Source organism: Mus musculus, chromosome 4 (genome assembly GCF_000001635.26).
Source record: "Mus musculus strain C57BL/6J chromosome 4, GRCm38.p6 C57BL/6J".
NCBI lineage: Eukaryota > Metazoa > Chordata > Mammalia > Rodentia > Muridae > Mus > Mus musculus.
Genome location: NC_000070.6, coordinates 39760935 through 39776904, shown reverse-complemented (window position 1 = coordinate 39776904; position 15970 = coordinate 39760935). Strand labels below are relative to the sequence as shown.

At 39.7% G+C, this 15970-nt stretch overlaps 1 long non-coding RNA gene and 1 pseudogene across 2 annotated transcripts in view; one reads left to right on the top strand and one right to left on the bottom strand.

Moving 5' to 3' along the window:
* The window catches only part of Gm34007, a 76611-nt gene that overhangs the window by 14416 nt on the left and 46225 nt on the right, over nucleotides 1–15970 (top strand). The gene's annotated exons all lie outside the window — the stretch shown is intronic.
* Gm12385 (predicted gene 12385) lies at nucleotides 8451–9306 on the bottom strand (annotated as a pseudogene).

The following is a 15970-nucleotide window of genomic DNA, read 5'->3' as shown; positions in this document are numbered from 1 at the left end:
TAAAATGTTCTGTAGATATCTGTCAGGTCCATTTGTTTCATAACTTCTGTTAGTTTCACTGTGTCCCTGTTTAGTTTCTGTTTCCACGATCTGTCCTTTGAAGAAAGTGGTGTGTTGAAGTCTCCCACTATTATTGTGTGAGGTGCAATGTATGCTTTGAGCTTTACTAAAGTGTCTCTAATGAATGTGGCTGCCCTTGCATTTGGTGCGTAGATATTCAGAATTGAGAGTTCCTCTTGGAGGATTTTACCTTTGATGAGTATGAAGTGTCCCTCCTTGTCTTTTTTGATAACTTTGGGTTGGAAGTCGATTTTATCCGATATTAAAATGGCTACTCCAGCTTGTTTCTTCAGTCCATTTGCTTGGAAAATTGTTTTCCAGCCTTTCACTCTGAGGTAGTGTCTGTCTTTTTCCCTGAGATGGGTTTCCTGTAAGCAGCAGAATGTTGGGTCCTGTTTGTGTAGCCAGTCTGTTAGTCTATGTCTTTTTATTGGGGAATTGAGTCCATTGATATTAAGAGATATTAAGGAAAAGTAATTGTTGCTCCCTTTTATTTTTGTTGTTAGAGTTGGCATTCTGTTCTTGTGGCTGTCTTCTTTTTGGTTTGTTGAATGATTACTTTCTTGGTTGTTCTAGGGCGTGATTTCCGTCCTTGTATTGCTTCTTTTCTGTTATTATCCTTTGAAGGGCTGGATTCGTGGAAAGATATTGTGTGAACTTGGTTTTGTCGTGGAATACTTTGGTTTCTCCATCTATGGTAATTGAGAGTTTGGCCGGGTATAGTAGCCTGGGCTGGCATTTGTGTTCTCTTAGTGTCTGTATAATATCTGTCCAGGCTCTTCTGGCTTTCATAGTCTCTGGTGAAAAGTCTGGTGTAATTCTGATAGGCCTTCCTTTATATGTTACTTGACCTTTCTCCCTTACTGCTTTTAATATTCTATCTTTATTTAGTGCATTTGTTGTTCTGATTATTATGTGTCGGGAGGAATTTCTTTTCTGGTCCAGTCTATTTGGAGTTCTGTATGCTTCTTGTATGATCATGGGCATCTCTTTTTTTATGTTTGGGAAGTTTTCTTCTATTATTTTATTGAAGATATTAGCTGGCCCTTTAAGTTGAAAATCTTCATTCTCATCAATTCCTATTATCCGTAGGTTTGGTCTTCTCATTGTGTCCTGGATTACCTGGATGTTTTGAGTTAGGATCCTTTTGCATTTTGTATTTTCTTTGACTGTTGTGTCGATGTTCTCTATGGAATCTTCTGCACCTGAGATTCTCTCTTCCATTTCTTGTATTCTGTTGCTGATGCTCGCATCTATGGTTCCAGATCTCTTTCCTAGGGTTTCTATCTCCAGCGTTGCCTCGCTTTGGGTTTTCTTCATTGTGTCTACTTCCCCTTTTAGTTCTAGTATGGTTTTGTTCATTTCCATCACCTGTTTGGCTGTGTTTTCCTGCTTTTCTTTAAGAGCCTGTAACTCTTTAGCAGTGCTCTCCTGTAAATCTTTAAGTGACTTATGAAAGTCCTTCTTGATGTCCTCTATCATCATCATGAGAAATGTTTTTAAATCTGGGTCTAGATTTTCGGTTGTGTTGGGGTGCCCAGGACTAGGTGGGGTGGGAGTGCTGCGTTCTGATGATGGTGAGTGGTCTTGATTTCTGTTAGTAGGATTCTTACGTTTGCCTTTCGCCATCTGGTAATCTCTGAAGCTAGCTGTTTTAGTTGTCACTGTTAAGAGCTTGTTCTTCAGGTGACTCTGTTAGCCTCTATGAGCAGACCTGGAGGGTAGCACTCTCCTTAGTTTCAGTGGGCAGAGTATTCTCTGCAGGCAAGCTCTCTTCTTGCAAGGCAGGTACCCAGATATCTGGTGTTCGAACCAGACTCCTGGCAGAAGTTGTGTTCCACTCACTAGAGGTCTTAGGATCACGTGTGGAATCCTGTGTGGGCCCTTGCGGGTGTCAGGCGACTCAGCTGGCAAGGTAGCCGGGGCTCGAGTGGAGTGGAAGGGGTTTGTGCCCCAGATCAAGCCCGGGTAGCCTGCTTCCCTATGTACCGCAGTCTCAAGTTCCACGCAATTGGATTGGGGTAGGCGCTGTGTTCCACTCACCAGAGGTCTTAGGGTCCCGTTGGGAGTCCCGTGTGGGCCCTTGTGGGTGTTGGGCAAGACTCTGCTGTCAAGGTAGCCCGGGGCTCGAGTCTCGAGTCGAGCGGAAGGGACTTGTGCCCCAGATCAGGCCCGGGTAGCCTGCTTCCCTATGTACCGCAGTCTCAAGTTCCGCGCGATTGGATTGGGGCAGGCACTGTGATCCACTCACCAGAGGTCTTAGGGTCCCGTGGGGAGTCCCGTGTGGACCCTTGCGGGTGTTGGGCAAGACTCTGCTGGCAAGGTAGCCCGGGGCTCGAGTCTCGAGTAGAGCGGAAGGGACTTGTGCCCCAGATCAGGCCCGGGTAGCCTGCTTCCCTATGTACCGCAGTCTCGAGTTCCGCGCGATTGGATTGGGGCAGGCACTGTGATCCACTCACCAGAGGTCTTAGGGTCCCGTGGGGAGTCCTGTGTGGACCCTTGCGGGTGTTGGGCAAGACTCTGCTGGCAAGGTAGCCCGGGGCTCGAGTCACGAGTCGAGCGGAAGGGCATTTTCCAAGTTTCTACTCAAATTCTGCTTACAGCAGTGGTTTTGCGGCTCCCTGGAGTGTCTTTAAGTTATTTCAATGAGAGTCATTAAATGTTCCCAATTTTTGAAGTAAAATTAATATTAATTCACTTTAATGTTGAAATAAATGCACCTCAAAAGTACTCACCTGTCAGAGAACACATCTGACCTCAAGTAGCTGGCCTTTACTTTTATTTGCAAATTAATTTCAGACTGACTGAAGCTAGACAGTGTAGCTAAGTTCTAGTTTATTTAACAGATGGAAAACCTGATAAAGCTAAGTCCAAAAAAATAAAATGTAGCCTGTATGGCATTTAGCTTTAATTTTCTGTTGAAAAAAGTCTCAATGGACAAATAAACTCTTTATTGAAGAATTAGAGGAAGTTTCTGTATTATAAGGATGAGATGCTCAGGAAGCAATTATAAGGAAGTGTGTATCAATCTAATTGGAAAAAAAAAAGTGTCATTGTTCTTTTGTGATCAAATACTTGACCAGAAGCAACTTAAGGGAGGAAGCATATGTCATGCTGGTGTGTGGGTAATTGCTCTTTGTGCTGAACCAGGAAGCAGAGAAAAGAGAACACTAGGGCTCAGCTGGGTCTTTCTTTTTTCTTTAAATTCAGTCGCAGCCTGTAAAATGGTGCTACCCACATTCAGTGTGTATCTTCCCTCTCAGGTAGACTGCTCAGAAATATTCTCATAGGTACCCTAGAAGGTGTGCCCTATTAAAGTAGTCCTAATCTAATCAGGTTGTCAGTGGAAATTAACCAACACCAAAAGCTTATTACTGAGCAAAGTGTGAAAATCTTCAAATTTAATAACACTTCCAACAAAGCAATGAGAGCAACTCTAGTGAAAGATCCAAAGGTAACAAGCTACTTCTCTATACAAAGTATACAGTGATCGCTGCTCATTAGAAATTAAGCAGAAATGCAGACAAATAGAATGTAAGGAAGTCATCATAAAGAAAAGAGCTTCAACTTACAATATTAAGTAAAGTTCTTAGAAAGCACTTACAAAAAGATGGTTAAAAGCCTCAATTTAATGAGGATGGATTTTGGAAAGTAGAAAGATTTATAATATTCTAATATTTCAGTAGGAAGAGAATCTATAATGTCTATCTAGAGAACTATGGATCAGAATTTACAGTTTGGATGATGTTTGTGTTGTGGTAGCTACTAGATGGTGCTCAGGAACAGCTCCCTAACAAACAGGACAAAAGCACCCATTCAGTGTAAGCTCCTGCTGGGTCACACTGCCCTGTGCAGAGAGAAATCAGTCCTCAGAACAAAACCAAAACCAAGGTGAGGAAGCAAGCTATGTATCTGCCAAAGGTGGCTGGATAAAAAGATACCTGCCCAGTAGAGGCTTCTCAGCCTTAAAGAAGAACAAAACTGCATCATTTGCTAGAGATGGAAGCAACTATAGGTGGTAATAGATAGTGAACTAGGCTAGACTCAGGACAAATACCTCTCTCTCTCTCTCTCTCTCTCTCTCTCTCTCTGTGTGTGTGTGTGTGTGTGTGTGTGTGTGTGTGTGTGTTTGTGTGTGTGTACATTTATTACTTTAAAAACATTTTGGGCAGCTCTTTCCTGTATTACTTCATTCTAAGTACAGAAAACAACATTCTCTTACTTTTATCTCTAAAATGCAAGCATGCTTATTATTTCATCATAGAAGACAGTTAAGCAAAACATTAATCATACCAAGAGCTGACATGTAGAAAGCAATATTATACTTTTATCTTTTTTAAAATTTTTTATTAGGTATTTATTTCATTTACATTTCCAATGCTATCCCAAAAGTCCCTCACATGCTCTCCCACCCACTCCCCCACCCTCCCACTCCCACTTCTTGGCCCTGGCGTTCCCCTGTACTGAGGCAGATAAAGTTTGCATGACCAATGGGCTTCTCTTTCCACTGATGGCCAACTAGGCCATCTTCTGATACATATGCTGCTAGAGACACGAGCTCCAAGGGGTACTGGTTAGTTCATATTGTTGTTCCACCTATAGGGTTGCAGATCCCCCCAGCTCCTTGGGTACTTTCTCTAGCTCCTCCATTGGGGGCCCTGTGATCCATCCAATAGCTGACCATGAGCATCCACTTCTGTGTTTGCTAGGCCCCGGCATAGTCTCACAAGAGACAGCTATATCACAGGCCCTTTCAGCAAAATCTTGCTAGTGTATGCAATGGTGTCAGCGTTTGGAAGTTGATTATGGGATGAATCCCCGGATATGGCAGTCTCTAGATGATCCATCCTTTCGTCTCAGCTCCAAACTTTGTCTCTGTAACTCCTTTCATGGGTGTTTTGTTCCCAATTCTAAGAAGGGGGCAAAGTGTCCACACTTTGGTCTTCGTTCTTCTTGTATTTTATGTGTTTAGTAAATTTTATCTTATATCTTTGGTATTCTAAGTTTCTGGGCTAATATCCACTTATCAGTGAGTATGTATCATGTGAATTCTTTTGTGATTGGGTTACCTCACTCAGGATGATGCCCTCCAGGTCCATCCATTTGCCTAGGAATTTCATAAATTCATTCTTTTTAATAGCTGAGTAGTACTCCATTGCGTAAATGTACCACATTTTCTGTATCCATTCCTCTGTTGAGGGGCATCTGAGTTCTTTCCAGCTTCTGGCTAATATAAATAAGGCTGCTATGAACATAGTGGAGCATGTGTCCTTATTACCGGTTGGAACATCTTCTGGATATATTATACTTTTATCTTAATGGACTAGAGGTTGCTTTAAAATTGAAATAGTGGCAAAAAACATCAACTTACATTTCTTTCTGCTCATTTTATTATTATTTTTAATTTAATATTAGTGTTTTAGTCAAAAATTTTGTACATGAGTACTGCACTTGTATACTTCCATCCCCCACTCCCCTCCAACACTTCCCATGTCCCCTCTTCACATTTTCTGAAGTGGATGTCCTCTCATATAATTATTATCTATATACACATACATCTAAAACCCACGGAGTCTATTTAGTGTTGCTCTTGTATAGAATTGATTAGGGTTGAAAACTTGGGTTTGGATAACCTGTCAAGGGCTCTTTGGAGAAGACTAATTCTCTCTGCATCTATTGATTGCCTGTAGTCTTTCATCTAGGGTTGGGCCATTTTGAGATTTCTCCTATCCTTATTGGAATGTAGACTGTCATTATTATGCAAGTCATATTTATTCAACCATATTTTCATATTTCATGGCAACAGTGTTCCTGTTAAGTATACAACAGTCTACCTCGAGGCAGGTGTCTTGGCCCTTTAGTTTTTGCAATCTGTCTGCTCTCTGTAGTGTGCCCTGATCCTTGTGTGTAGTAACTGTGTTGTAGATGTATCAATGTAGCCAGCACCATGGGCACTCATACTCTGTATTTTGGGCAGTTGTGGGTTTCTGCAATGATTTCTGTTGAAAAAAGAAGCTTTCTTGATGACAGGTAATAATTATATTTATCTGTATGTGTAAAGATAAGTATCTAGAATGTAGTTAGAACTTATATTGGTTTCGGGAAATGGCAATAGTATTTAGAAGAATTTTAACCTAGCAACATGGCTGCTCTAGCAAAGGATCACATCCAAAAAGCTAGGTCTGTGAGGTCCATCTGGAATGCAGACATGCCACACACCTTTAATACCTCTGGCTAGAATATAGACACACACTTAGTACATATCTTTGGGGTAAATTTAGTTTGTAGAAGGAAGAAGCCATGTTTGACACCCAATTGAGGGGCAGACAAGGTGATGAATCAGAGAAAGATTTGACAGAATGAGTCAGAGATAGCCTGTGCCTAACTCTCAAGAGAACAGCACAGGAAATAGAAGCTGCTTTAAAACAGCACAGGGAGAGAGGCAGTTGGTAGTCAGAGAAGTGAAGCAATACAATGGAGTTCAGTTCAGTTCAGTTTGGGGCAGTTCATTTCAGTGCAGTTCAGTCAGGAGTTGGGAGTTAGTACAGTGAATGCAATACAGTAAAGTTGAGTTCTTGCAGTTGAGCAGAGAAGAAGGAACCTTACTTGAGTTAGTTTGAGGCAAAGCAAAGCAATTCAGTGAGAAGCTGAGAGAAGCCAGATTGAATCAGTCAGCTGGGAGAGGAGTTTGAGCCAGAACAGCGGAGTCGAACCTGCCAGTCAGTGTTCAGAAAGAACTAGAAAGAGTGAGCTTATCAGTGCAGTCATTTCTGTGGTTTGTAAGCTTTTCTCTATAGGATAATTAATTGATTTTCCCTTGGCTGCTTGCATAACAACTTTGGATACCATGAGAGTTGGCCTCCAGTAAGAAGGTTTCTAGGCAATTCCAGAGCAATAAGCAAGGAAATTAAAGTAATATAATTGGAAAATATGTCAAGTTATTCTTATTTGCAAATTATATTGTATACAAGAGATCACATATATTCCAACAGAAAGCTTGTATAAATCATCCATACTTTCAGTAAAACGGCAGGATACCAGAATTAACTGTTTAATCCAAGAAGGACTGAAGTGTTTGTAGGTCCAAACTATATTACACAGGACAATTTTTCTTTATGTTCTTATATATTTTTCTTTCATATGTCTTATGGCTTAGATATGAAGTCTCCTCCTTAAAGGCTTTCATTGGAGCCTTGATCTACAACTAGTGATATAATTGATTTTATGGTGAAGGCTATGAGTAAGCAGTCAATTGATCTATTTATTAATTTATAACTTGATGGCAATATTGATGGATGATAGAAACCAGGAAGAGGGTCCTAGTTGAAAGAAGTGGATTCCTAGGGGCATGTACTTGTAGGATGTACCTTGTCCTGATTCCTCTCTCTTTCTCTGTTCTTCCTGGATTCAACGTGTTAGGCAGGTTTTCTTCTCCATGACTTTCTAATTTGATATTTGTTTTGTAATTGGCTTGAAGGCAGTGAATCCATCAGAGCATGAGATAATCCTCTAAAACCTCATGGCAAAATGAAAAGGTTGTTTTGCTTAAATATTTTTCATTCAGCAACAAAATGACTAATGAAAAGTTCAGTACCTTCAGCTTAAATATGCTGTATATATCTGAATCCAACATAGTTCAAGATGCGTATACCACCCTTAACTACTAACCTTTAATTAGTAAAACCCTTTGTTGGTTCATTGGTGTGGTGTGTTGAATAGGGTTGACCCTCATAGACTTATGTGTTTGAATGCTTAGCCTATAGGAAGTGACACTATTAGAAGGTATGGACTTGTTGGAATAGGTGTGGCCTTGTTGGAGCAAGTATGTCACTGTGGGGGTTGGCTTTTAGGTTCAAGGCTCAAACTCCACTCAGTGTGGAAGAGACTCTTCTGTTGATTGCCTTTGGAAGACAATCTTCTTCTGCCTGCCTTGGGATCAAGATGTAGACTTCCCAGCTCCTTCTCCAGCACCATGTCTGCCTGGATGCTGCCATGTTTCCTGCCTTGATGATAATAGACTGAACTTCTGAACCAGTAAGCAAGTTCCAATTAAATGTTGTCCTTTATTAGAGTTGCCTTGGTCATGGTTTCTCTTCACAGCAATAAAAACCTAACTAAGACAATTAGGTATTTTTTTTCCTGGAATTTTATTTAAAATTAATTTTCTATACTATATTTCTATTTTCTTTTGGAGATTTTGCTCATTAATTTTCATTTCTTGATTTGCTTTAGATATATAAAGAAAAGATATACAATTGTAATCTTAATAATTTAATTACATTATTTTTTAAATTAGAAAGGTATTTTTTTCAACTTTTATTAGTTGTTTGGGAGGTTTGTATACTGTGTTTGATCCTATTTGCTTCCTCCCCAAGTTTTTTTTTTTTAATAATTTTGTAATTATATTTATGTACAGAAAACTTAGTGTACATTTAACCCGGTGTAGCGGAGAGTTCTTTAGCCTTTGCTTTTTCCAGCTTTGCAATTCAAGCCACAGACTTAAGACCCAGGACGTTGCCTCCCCAGTGGCGACTGATCTCATCATATCTGTCATTATAATTGGTCCTAATAGATTCTACCAGCTTATCTAAAGCACCCCTGTCTTCCAAGTTAACCTGTGTGAAGACAACAGTGGTGCATGTCTTCCTATGGACCAGGCACACCAGCCTGGCCTTTCCTGTGATGATACAGAAAGGCACCCCCATCTTTAGACACATGACAGACAGACAGGAAATCTACCAGCTCAATAGGGTCTACATCATGGTCAATCACCACCAGCTGAGCCTTCTTGTTCTCCACCAAGATGGTGACTGTATTGACTCTTGCTCGGAGGACAGGTGGTCTTTTAGTTGGGACATCCCCTTTGCCTGCAGCTTTCTTCTCAGCAGCCTTTGCTTCTTCTCTTGCTTTGTCTTTCGCCTGTTCTTGTGAGCAAGCTTAAGCAGCTGAGTAGCTGTTTGCCTGTCCAGGGCCTGGGTGAACTGGTTAATGGCAGGAGATACTTTGAGCCGCTTATAAAGGATGGCTCTTTTCTACTGCAGCCTGATGTAGCAGGGCCATTTGACGAAGCGTGTTAGATCTCTTTTGGGCTGGATGTCCTTCTCAATGGCGAAGTTCTTGGGCCTTTTCTCAAACAAAGGATTGACCACCTTTTTGGCCTCCTGTTTCTTGATGACAGTGGGAACTGGGGCCACCTTCTTCCCCTTGGCCTTCTTTCCTTTGGGCATCTTGCTCGGCTGGTGGAGAGCGCCTCCCCAAGTTTAAAAAAAAAAACACTTCAACAAATTTCATTTCCTTTAGAAAAAACTGCATTGTTTTTCTTTATTTTAATAGTTGTCCTTAAAAATATAATATTATGACTCCTTTGTTCGAGATTTCCATGTGTGAAGATGTACATTCAAGTTCAGATTAAATACTTTTTAACTTTTTAAAACGTTACTTTGCTGTAGCAGTACCTGCCAGATTAGGACCAACGTATAGCATTTGAGGCAGACAGGTGGCTTTTATAAATCATAATGGTATTTGGTAATTTTTATGATGAAAATAGTATCTCATCTTTAACAATTGCATACAGAATGTATGTCTGATCCCATTCAGTCATTTTTTTGTGTTCAGAACTCTTTTATAACCACATGCTAGCTCTTTCGTCATTTACTTAAAGTTTTTGTCCTAATGAAGTATTACTAGACATGAATATTTATTTTATAGCAATGCACTACTCAATACTACCTATAAAATTACTGGCTTGTATAGAGATATTCATCTATGTAAATATGCTGGGCTAAGCTCATCACAATTACCATGCAAGATTATGTATGTGAGTATCCATAAAATCATCCTCCATGCCACTGAATTAACTTACATTTCTCTAATTATCAAGGAATACGTGTGAGAGGCTATGTTAGAGAAAGGAAAGGAGCTCAGAGAAATAATACTAAGTGGGCAGAAAGAATAGAACGGGAATTTTGGCAAACCAGGGCACAGTAAATGATGTATGTGTCATGGCGCATTAATATATAGACTTGAGAAAGTAGTTCTTTTTCTCTCTGGTGGATTTTTTTCAAGGTTTTACATTCATTTCAATAGTTTGGCAAATAGATATACATATACCTGTGTCCATACATGCCATATATACTTATGTGGAGATTAAGACACAAAGAGAACATAGTAAAACACTAAACTTTGGAATCTAGCTAAAGAGTGTGAAAAACTTCATTGTACTGCCTGGCTACTTTTCCATAGCTTTGGGATTTTAAACATAAAAACACAGATTTCAATCATCACATAAAGCTAACTTACGCTGTTTGCCTGGATGCCCACATTTCTATTTAGTCTTTTTTGGGTGATACCACCTGGGTACTTCCTAAGAAACCTTGCTGTTGACTGGCTGGATAATATTGGCTCTACCCAGGAATTCCTGAACATCTTTATTATTAACATGTAAGTTAAACCCTAGGGAAAGACACTACAGTTATGAACAAACTTTAAATTTTTACTTATTTATATGTGTGTAGGTATAGACATGCCATGTGTGTATAGAGGTCAGAGGATAACCTTGGGAGCAGGTTCTCATCTTCCACATTTGTTTTGAGGCATGGTCTCTCTTGTTTCTCAATCCTGTGGAACCCGAACTTCCTCCGCCCCATTCTCTTCTTCTTTACCTCCCACTTGTCAAATGGAATGCCAGGCTTACAGATACATGTAATCCCAGGTGCCACAGGCTCCAGCTTTTACGGGCATTCTGGAGAGGAAACCTAGGTTATCAGGCGTACAGGACAAGCAATATTTACCATGGGACCATCTCTCTGATTCTAAGTGTGCAGCACCTTTGATCCAGTAACTACTCTTTTAAAAGATACTGATTGAATTTACACAGAACGTATTCTTTTTGTAGGTGTGGATTTTGGAGTTACAGCTGGTTGGAGGTTGCAAATTAGCCCTGTAGAATTTTGCTACCTGTATCTTATTAAAGGGAGCAACTACATATTTTCCAAACTAAAATTGTTTCCACTGAATCAAGGTTCAGGAAATCATGCCAAGTTTCTTGGAACACATATGCCCTCAATACCGCTTGTCTTTACTACTGGGACTTCAGCCAAAATCTAGACAATAGGAAAAGTATTTTTAACAACTTGCCTGCAATACATTTTTAAATGATGAGAACCCTGTGCATATGAGTGGGGTTAACAACAGGAAGAAATGAATTGAGAGTGATCTTGAGCTATTTTAAGTCTCTGTGTTTATAACATGCTACAGCATCAACCAGAAACTAACACATCTTTCTTTTATCTAAGTTGCCTTTGGAACACTCCATTACATTGATGACCAATCAATTATTTTTGCTAGAAATCATATTAATCCTTTTTTCTTTAAAGGTGATTTGAACATGTGGAAATTCAATTATCCAATTAAATATGTACATTTTCTTCTATATGCTGAGATGCCATTTAGCAAACCTAAGTGGAAGATGATTTTCTTTCACATTATGATTATGTCATATCAATTACCCTGTCTTGTTTTTATGATTATTTGAGTGAGAACTTGTTTATTGTGATTTATCCTAGTAAAGACATGATATGAGTTAGTTTACATTTTATTGAACATATATATTTTGACTGAAAGGGAATTAGACTGACAAATGTGTTATTATTTTCAATTTCTAAGTTGAACATATTCAATTTTCATGCTGTATCAAATAATTTTATTGGTATCCAAGAGCTAAGCATTTTTACTTTGACACTGATTATATCACAGAGTTTATAGGACCCTTTGAGATGACTCAGTGGGTAAAAACTGGGTGGTATCAAGCCTGATGACCCAGGTAGGAAAAGAACCAACTCCCACAAGTTATACTTTGACCTTTCCATGTGTGTTGTGGACTCTCCTTACAAAATAAACAAATAAATGGGAAAAGGAGTGAATGTAAAAATAATATATTTATAGGTAATATTGAAACATATACTGTGCATATTATATATGCATATATAATATTAATGTATTATATAACACAGTATATTAAAAAGATATATTGAATACTATAGTAAGGACATGGATTAAGAGGAACACTCATCTATTGCTTTTGGGAGTGTAAACTTGTACAGCCATTATGGAAATCAGTATGGCTGCTAATCAGGAAGATGGGAATCTATCTAACTCAAGATCCAGCTATACCACTTTTGGGAATATATCAAAAGGATGTTTTGTTCTACCACAAAGACATTTGCTCAACCAGGTTCACTGCTGCTGTATATTCATAATAGCTAGAAAGTGGAAACAGGCCAGATGTCCTTCAACCAAAAAATAGATAAAGAAAACATGGTACATTTATACAGTGGAATATTACTTAGACATTAAAAATATCATAATGAAATTTGCAGGCAATAGTCTTACAGTGAGTTGATGCGCAAAGTGGGGCTGAAGTGATGCACAGAAGGGGCTTCCCCTTTTTAAAGGAGAAGGAGAGAGGGTAGTGAGGGGAGGATCTGTGGAAAAAACCAATGTAGCCACAAACCCTTTGATCTACAATGGTGTTTTGCCTATAATATATGCTAGGGCAATGTAGCACAATGCTTGTGAAGCAACCAACCAATATCTGATTGTACTTAAAGTCCACTCCATGAGATGGAGCCCATATCTGACACTGCTTGAGTGACCAAGAATTACAGACTAGATAGCATAGGGTCCTAGGATAAAACCAAACACTACTGGTAAAATAATTTAGTGATAAAGTGACTCCTAATGAGATTCTGCCCTCTTCATGAATCAACGCCTTGCTCAGCCATCATCAGAGAGGTTTCCTCATGCTGCAGATGGGAACAAATATGGAGACTCACAGCCAGACAGTATGCAGAGTGAGAAACTTTGGAACACTCAGCCCTAAATGGGATGTCTCCATCAAACCTCTGACCTCAGGGCTCAGTGTACCTTGCAAAAGAGGAGGGAAAAGTGTAAGAGTCAAAAGGATGGAGAACGCCTCTAATGAATATGAGCAAAGCTCATAAGAACTCACAGATACTGAGGCAGCAAGGACAGGGCCCATACAGCGCTGCACAAGGTCCTCTGTGTATATGTTATAGCTTCCAGTTTAGTGTTTTAGTAGGATTCATGAGTGTGAGAGTGAGTGGGGCTCTGATTCTTACGTCTTTGGGGGGGCTCTTGTTTTTCTGTTTGCCTTATTCAATTCAAATGTGAGAATTTTCACTTTATCTCATTTTATGTTATTTTGTTGTATTTTTGTACTATTCTTTAGAAGCCTGTTCTTTTCAAATGTAAGGCAGAAAGGGAGTGGATCTGCTTGAAAAGGAAAATGGGGGAGGATCTGACAGGCTAGAAGGAGGTGAAGCTTTAATCAGGATATATTATATGAGAAAGGATTCTGTTTTCAATAAAAGGAAAATATGCTATATATTATACAGATAATATTAATATATATTATATGTATTATATAGTATTAATGTATTCCCAGAAAGACAAATAGAGTATATATTCACTTATAAGTGGATGCTGGTTGTTAAATAAAGGATAATCATGCTATAATCTACAGACCCAGACCTAGGAAATCTCAAGAGGGATGCTGGGATCTCCCTGGGTAGAGAAAAGAGAATACATGCTGTAGATGAACTGGGGGTGAGTGAGGATGGAAAGAGAAGGGGTTAGGCTGGGGTTGGTGAAGAGAGAAAGAGAGAGGGGGAGAGGGGGAGAGGGGGAGAGAGGGAGAGGGAGAGAGAGAGAACTGGGAGAGATGAATAGAATTAGGGGGTATTTTGAGGGTGATGTGGAAACCTAGAAGAAAGGAAACTCCCTATAATCTATGAGGGTGATAGTAGCAAAGACTGCTATTAATGGAGAATATGGAGTCTGAACTAGACATGTTCTGTCATCTGCCAAGGTTTCCAGTGGCAGGACTGGAATGTCAACCTAGCCACAAAACCTTCAACATACAATTTGTTCTGCCTGCAAAATGAGCTGGGGTAATGGTGGTGCAGAAGTTTTGGGGGTGTCCAACCAATGACTGGTCTAATTTGAGTTCAATGCCATGAGAGGGAGCCCACTACTGACACTGCACAGATGATGGGGGATCAGAGGCTGGATAGCCCAGAGACCTGGGATAGAACCAAACACAAATGGAAAAAAAAAAAGTCAATGCAATGATTCTGCTACATTCAATGACTGGAGCCTAGTACAATCTTCACCAGAGAGAGTTCATCCAGAAACTGATGGGAACAGATGTAGGACTGACAAACATCAGGCAAAGCTTGGGTAACCCTTATGGAAGAGGGGGAAGAAGGATTGTAGGAGTCAGAGGACTCAAGGACACCATAAGAACATAGCCCACATAATCAGCTAAGTACAGCTCACAGGGGCTCACAGAGACTGAAATGACCATTGGAGAGCCTGTAAGGGTTTGATCTGAGGCTGTATATATGTTATTGTTGTGTGGCTTGGTGTTCTTGTGGGACTCCTAACAGTGAAAGTAAGGGCATCTCTGACTCTTCTTGCCTGCTCTTGTGATCCTTTTTTTCTCCTATTGGCTTATTTCATTCAGCTTTGATATGAAGGTATGTGTCAACTTTTATTGTAACTTGTTATGCAGTATTTGATATCCCGGGAAGCCTGCTATTTTCTGAAGGGAAAGGAGAAGGAGTGGATATGGCTGTAAAGTGGGTGGAAGTGGAGAGGGAGCTTGGAGGAGTGGAGGGAGAGGAAATTGCAGTCAGGATGTAATATATGAGAAAAGAATAAACAAATAAATTTTAAAAATAGTATATTACATGCTATAATATATAAATAATTGGAATGGAAGTACATTTTTAGACTGTACATTAATAAAGGATGACAGAAATTTGAGCAAGTTAACATAATTTGTTCACCAATTCATAATTCTTAATGCTGAGAGCTCACTTTATTTGTTTATATTTCATCTTTAAAATTAATTAATAAATTTTGGAAATGCAGGAGCTTAGTAGTTTAAGGGCAGTTTTATGTAATCTCGTGCCACATCTAAGATGAAGGGATACTGATTTTCTCAGCTTCTCACATCTATAAATTACTATCATTTCTGAAATTATTCAACAGTAATAAGAAACAATTTCAATAATGTTAATATGATCATATAAGTGACTCATACAGGGAGATGATTATAACTCTCATTATACACTTATTTATACTTTCATTAATGATTTCATTTTCATTGGTGTGGAGTCAGTCTTTTGTTAATTTGACAAAAGCTAGATTCATCTTGGAAGAGGAAACCTCAACTGAGTAAATGCCCCTACTGGATTGGCCTTTGGGGAAGTCGGTGACACACTTTTTTTTTTTTTCCATTTTTTATTAGGTATTTAACTCATTTACATTTCCAATGCTATACCAAAAGTCCCCCATATCCACCCACCCCCACTCCCCTGCCCACCCACTCCCCCTTTTTGGCCCTGGTATTCCCCTGTACTGGGGCATATAAAGTTTGCAAGTCCAATGGGCCTCTCTTTCCAGTGATGGCCAACTAGGCCATCTTTTGATATATATGCAGCTAGAGTCAAGAGCTCCGGGGTACTGGTTAGCTCATAATGTTGTTCCACCTATAGGGTTGCAGATCCCTTTAGCTCCTTGGCTACTTTCTCTAGCTCCTCCATTGGGAGCCCTATGATCCATCCATTAGCTGACTGTGAGCATCCACTTCTGTGTTTGCTGGGCCCCGGCATAGTCTCACAAGAGACAGCTACATCTGCGTCCTTTCAATAAAATCTTGCTAGTGTATGCAATGGTGTCAGCGTTTGGATGCTGATTATGGGGTGGATCCCTGGCTATGGCAGTCTCTACATGGTACATCCTTTCATCTCAGCTCCAAACTCCGTCTCTGTAACTCCTTCCATGGGTGTTTTGTTCCCAAATCTAAGGAGGGGCATAGTGTCCA